Source organism: Lagenorhynchus albirostris, chromosome 15 (genome assembly GCF_949774975.1).
Source record: "Lagenorhynchus albirostris chromosome 15, mLagAlb1.1, whole genome shotgun sequence".
In the NCBI taxonomy this organism is placed as follows: domain Eukaryota; kingdom Metazoa; phylum Chordata; class Mammalia; order Artiodactyla; family Delphinidae; genus Lagenorhynchus; species Lagenorhynchus albirostris.
Genome location: NC_083109.1, coordinates 9,234,339 through 9,240,776, shown reverse-complemented (window position 1 = coordinate 9,240,776; position 6,438 = coordinate 9,234,339). Strand labels below are relative to the sequence as shown.

At 39.9% G+C, this 6,438-nt stretch overlaps 1 protein-coding gene across 1 annotated transcript in view; it reads left to right on the top strand.

Moving 5' to 3' along the window:
* Positions 1 to 6,438, top strand: part of TSHZ2 (teashirt zinc finger homeobox 2) — a 273,376-nt gene that overhangs the window by 1,335 nt on the left and 265,603 nt on the right. The gene's annotated exons all lie outside the window — the stretch shown is intronic.

Here is a 6,438-nt window from a genome sequence, read left to right as displayed (position 1 = left end):
CGGGCTGCAAGGCTGGCTTTGGGGCGAGCCATAGGAGTTCAGCTTTGATCACCAAGGTGGAAAAAACCACCCCAGGAAACGAACCTTTGAATATGTTTTCTAAGAGGATCCACGTTTGGAAATCTAATCAACACTCTTCCTTCTCTTAAAAAAGGGGAAGAAAAATGCCCCTTTGATATTGAAACAGCTCTGGGTTTCCTTTGCCCAGAGTGAGTTGCAAACTTTGTAAATTGATTTGTATAGTAGGAACTATCCCATGTGAATTCTTACTTACCACCCCTCCTCCAAAAGAAAAAAGAAAAAGAGAGGAACAGGTTAATGGATCAGTACATTAGATCTTGTAAAGGGTTTTTTTTTTTTTTCCTTTTGGGTTGCCTAATTGCTTTTTTAATAGTATGCTGGGGTTTTGCTTCTCGGAAGTGTGATATGAAAGTTCATTTTTCTCCTCCCAGACCCACCCACTGAAAAGTCAGCTTTCCACTTGATTGCTAGTTTTGATTTGACATTTGATTGATCACCTGTCATCTCGCTGCCTTTGATCTATTCATTCTTGATATATATCAATAAATCACTCACCATGGTAACTCAGAGTGCCAGTGACGCAAGCCTTGCCCTCTAGATTCAGAGCCAGACATGCACAATTATTATCTTGTTTGGCTTTTAATGTGGGCGTTTTTATGTCTTTGTGTCCTTCAGTTGAATCGGGCTTTAGCAAAAAGCTTAAGTTTTATTCCCCCTTCTTTCTGTCTTTACCCTCGTGCTTTAGGCAGCATCAGTTAAGGCGGGTCTTCTGCAGAACCCCCCACAATATCTCCTTCTGTTCCAACTCGAGCGAAACATTAGGGAGAAGTTCGGTGGAACACTTTCATAAACTTTGAAAAGCCACCCTCAGAGCAAATCCAAAGTTAGTCACAAATCTGGGCAAAGTGGGTGTTTGTGTCTGAGCATGCTGGACCACCAAGCTCATCCTCCATCGTGGCCTGATTCCAGCACGAATGGCAGTACATGTGCTTTGAGATATCCACAATTATCTTCCCTTCTGAGCGCAGATCCGTAACCGTGTATAGATTGGTTCAAATTGCATGGGGAAATATCATTTACAAAGCTTTGATTCATGTATTTCCAAGAGCAAAATAATTTAGGTATTTTTAGTACCGTATCTATTTAGAACTTGCCTAGTCAATGAAGTGCTCTTTTTTCAACTCTAGCTACCTCTTTTGCAAACAATTTCTTCCTCCTACCCCTGTCCCTTTCTACATTTAACTCACTTATTTTTTAAAACTTAGATTGCTTTGCAATCTGAACAGCACTGGGGTGTGCACTGGCCTTTTAGACTCAGGAAGACTGAGCCTGCTTCTTCCAGTTCTAGCAACATAAATTTAAGTATCGCTAGATTATTAGAGATAACGTCCTTATTGTTGTCCCAAAAGAGAACCCTGGGCAACAGTCCAGCAAGAAGTGATACTGCCCTGAAAATTACTCTTTTTTTTTCCCCCCTGTTGTTCCGGTAAAGGCCAACAACTAGGCAGTAATTTAAATTACCAGAATGACTGGACATGTCTCCTTTGGTCAGCTCATTACAAAAAGTGCATTGCTCAGAACTGCACTCCTTTGATTATAATTATGCTCTGATCAATGAGCATCCAGGTGTACGTAACACAATGCTGTATCACATTATTTAAATTAGATCCTTTTCATTAAGCTGGTGTCTACTGGAGCTAGCTTATCTATTTACTGTAGTGTTTGTATGTGTATGTGTGTGTTAGAAAGTTCTGACTGTAGTTTCAGTTTTCTGGCCTATTGTGTTCCTAGTGTCTTTATGTGTCTGTTTTCATGGCTTTTATTATTTTCACTGGAAGAAGTGGAAGCCCTTGTCAAGCTGAAAGGGAATAATTCACTCAGTACACAGTGAGGCCCCTCTTACGGTATTTATTGACTCACATATTCCTAAAGCAGGTATTTTTTTCATGTAATATTTCTTTCGTCTGAAGTCATGGATGCTGTACTCTGTTTTAGCTGACGTGGTTATTCACAAGTAAAGTTAGCCACTTCGAGATTCTTTAGCCAGTTAACATCCAGGGAGAAGGACAAGGTGGGTTCTAGGATTGTGGCCATACTAACTTTTATCACTGCTTAAAATTAAACAATGCGCGACTGTAAGTAATTATTCCCATGGGCTGATGTTGAAAGCTTGATTTCTAGCTTGAGGAATGAATAATGTAGCATCGAAAAAGCCTGTGAGTGAATCAGAACTGAGACTCTCTTCCCCGAGAACTCTTTGAGGCAATCTGATTCCTTTGCATTATTAGTTTTAAGTTCCACGTTTCAAGGAATCAATTATGGAACTTTCTAATAAAGCAGGTATGCGGTTAGAATGAGCGAGATGATATTATAAGTGATGGGGGACGTTAGTCTTTATTGGTTATATTCCTCCCTCCTTTAAGGGAAGGGCTGTGAGGTAGGCAGTTCTCTTTAAGGAAACAGCTAAGTCAGAACATTTCCCTCCGAAATGTCATTCTTCCTGGCTTTCTAAAGCTATGCTCTTCTACCATACTATTACTTCGGGCAAGGAAAAAAGTTTAGAAAGCAGCCTGCAGTACCCCAGGGGTTTGTGTATGAGTGAGTGTGATTGCTTCCTTGGATGTATATTTCACTCACCACTAAAACGCATCTACTTTTACCTGAAAATATTGCAGGATTCTGTACCAGCATCTTTTCTCCCTATCCATTGTAGGGAAGTTAGAGAAGATGGCAGAAAGGTAAAATAAAACAGAACAGTGTTTTGAGTTGTTTGTGTTTTACAAGACGCAGGGTAGTGAAAAATGTTAAACTGTAGACTTACACTGTAACCCTTCTATTTTCTACAATCTATCGCAGCCTCTGTACATACACATGTGTAATATATATTTTATTTCACCATCCTGAACTCTTGTTTTTATGTAATGCCAGCCAATTGCAAGAGGACGCAAAATCTTTGGGCATCATGTACATATGAATATCTAACGTATATATAGATTATAGGCGTCTGCTGCTGCCTACTCAAAGAGATTAAATGTTTTCTTCTTGCTGACTCTCAGAAGCTATTTGATAATCCAGATCTGAGGAAAGTCTTGCAGGAGAGAACAGCTCCCTCAATTTATTTTGTTTATTTAATATGGAGATGAATAATGCAGATTTTGTTTTCATGAATGTCCTTGTGTGGCAGTAAACATTAGACTATTAGCAATCATTACTTAAAAGTTGCAATTTGCACCTTAATAGCACAGGTTATTTACATGGGAAACATATTCAGCAGGGACAATTCGGAATACTGCAGTGGAGTGTAGAGATGACCTGAGCGATCTCCCTTTCAACCTCCTGATGACAATGACTGGATTAGTGGGCAAGGTTTCAGCAGTGTAAACCAGCAGGGCAGGGAGGGGTCAGACAGCTCAGGGTGAAGTTTACCTTTAATTCACTGGCAAGTGGGATGGGGTTCAAGAGAATAGGTATCGGGGTGGAGTCCCGACCCTCACTTTGTTTAAGCCCACTTCAGAAAGACAAGTTCCCATCTTGAAGATTTAAATACCGCATGCTATAGACCCCTTCACTTACACAAACAGTATGATTTTTAACAGATGAATGGAAAAAATAAATACACACCCCCACCGCCAAAGGGGCTCAGCAGTGTGAACTGTTCAAGGCTATTCTTGTTATTTAAGGCAGATCCCTGAAAAAAGGAAGGACAGGTACCTTGAAATCACATCCTCCACACAGTGTTTTGGATAGAAATCGATTGCTTAACTGGTCCTTTTCCCACTCCCCTCATGATTTCCTTCTCCCTCCTCTCCCCTCACCCTTAAAGACCCAGATTGAATGGGACATCTCAAAAGCCCATTTGTTTTAGGCATTTATTGATTTCATTTTAAATCTGCCATATCAGGACACAATGCATTAACCCTAATCAGCAGACTGCAAGTGATAGGGAGTTCTAGTGGAAGCCAGGTAAGGAAGAGGGGGCATGAGAAACTTCTCGACAATGAAAATCTTCTTGAGGCTTGGGGGTTGGACATCAGAGGTGACTTTTGAGGAGGGTAGAAGCATTCCTCAGAAATACTCTGCATTTATTTTTCTCCCATCTTACATTTATTTTTCTCCCAGTCACCTTGATTCTGTTGCTACCATTCGGGAAACCTTCACACCCAACAAATACCTCCTAGGCACCTTTAGCAGATCTGTCCCTGGCAACATCTGCCTTTTGTCACATTCTCCAACAGAGGCTTATGCTTTCATTTCATCCCAGCTGACTTCTCACTCATTTGACGGAATTTCTCCAACTGGATAATACCTGGGTTGATCTATTTATCTTTCCAGTGGCTTGGGAATTGTCCTCTCAGTTGAGCAGGTTTTAAAGGGGCACTGAGCCTGGCATTATTTAAGGCCACTGAAATGATGCACTTCTGCTCATCACCGCAGCTGAGCTTAGGGAAATCAGCCAGGAAGAAAACCTAGGCCCTGTTCACGTTTATGCCGGGTCTGTAATTAGCTGACACGAGTTAAATGTCCTGAGTGGTGCTTCCCTTCCATCACTGTATCTGTACCATCAATTTTATTTAAGTATGTCATGGTCTGGGAAGACTCAGCCACTATTTCAAAGGCAGTGTCTGTGTCCACCCAAGTCCCCCTTAAAAAACACAAAATTGCCTAACAAATTCTATATTAAGACCAGGCATACACAGAGTATCATTTTCGTTTGATGCAAAGTCAGTTGGAAACGCATTAAACTAACAGAGAGTGTCTTGCATCGCTTCCCTGAAGCAGTGCTTTTTCATTACATATTTAATTACAACAAATTGAGAGACTTTTTATGAAAAAAAAATCACAGTGATATTAAAAGAAGCTTGGCACACAAATAATTTTATTGCTTCACAAGTTGACAATGCTGCTTTATTTTTATTTCTTTGGGAGAAATTTATTTTCATTTTCTAATGTTGGGATGAATACAGAATGTCTTCCCCTACAGTCTGTATCAGGGAGATCTCATCCTTCTACCTTCCTAGAACCTTTTCGCCCTGGAAGAGGGTTTTTTAAAATCTATTTTTCAGTAATTTGTAACAATTTGTATGTTTAAAATTATTTTAAGTTTTCTGAGTTCCATTTAAAGTTAGAAATTCTCCTGTTTCTGAGGGTGACCTTTGGCAAGCAGCTCTTCGATTATGAACGAGCTTAGTCATTCTAACCACATAAGAAATAGGTCGTTGAGAGTGTTTGCTTGATTACCTGGATATCGCAGGGAGAAAAACCACCCTACGGTTACAGGCCTCTAGCATACTACACTGTTTTCACTGGATTTATAATTTCTTTTTTTTTTTTCCTGCTACTGACCTGTCAGTCACTTGTTTTAGGAACTTGTTTTCAGAAGAAGGGATAGGCTTAACATTGAAAGTCAGTTTCAAGATACACTGGGTCTTTAAGAAATGAAAATAAAAAAACAGAGACTTTAGAGACCAGATATCCACTTCTGGGCGATGTCTGCAAACTCAGAGGATTTTCATCTAACTTGGACATGCATCTGGAGCGTCTTCAGCAGCGTGGCCGTACTTGTGTTACTCGTTTTGCCAGAGGGTAACCGTCAGACTCAGGTCCTTTCCAAAGATATTGTATACATACACAGCCACACAGAGAAGAAATCTCAGATGCAAGTGGGAATTGCTGATATATTTGTTTCCAAAGCAAACTCCATGGGTGAAATGATTAAATAATTTGGAGGGATTCGAAAGTCATTAAAACAGCCATGTGGAATTTCCAATTGTTGCCTCTTTCGGTCTTTTGTGTTTCCTCTACAGAAAAAGATGTCCTCTGGGCATTCTCAAACATTTTGTGATGCCAAAGTGATGCCTAAAATTGTTTAAAATTTTAGAAATTAAAATTCAGGAGGCACGGCTAGCTAATCCTATTATTAATATATCAGTATTATTTAGCTATGCTTAACAACAGGGAATGCACAATGCAAAAGTTTTAGAGATAATGAGCTTAGAGAAATTACATGGGGAAAAAAATACCTGGATCGTATTTGAAAGGATTTGTCTTGAATTTTGCTCATCTAAATGAGAGTTTCCTTTCCATTTGTGTTAATTTAAAAATATAGTTTCAGTATCCCTCTAACTACTACCCAGCCTGAAGCAGGGTCTAACAAAGCTCTCTCTGGATGTACAAAAATATAGGACGTTGTAATGCACATCCCCCTTTTAAAAACAGTTTTAGAAAACCAAATATGGGCTTGAAAACTAAAAGCAAAACCTCAACAAGATCTATAACACAGCCAGCTCAGGGTTCAAGATCGAAAACTTTGTTTCGGCAGGGTAAGGAGAAAATAGTGTTGCACTTTAACTGTACATCCCCCCCCACCCCCCACCCGGCACAGGAGAGGCAGTGAAGCAGGGAAGATTTTTAAGGAGC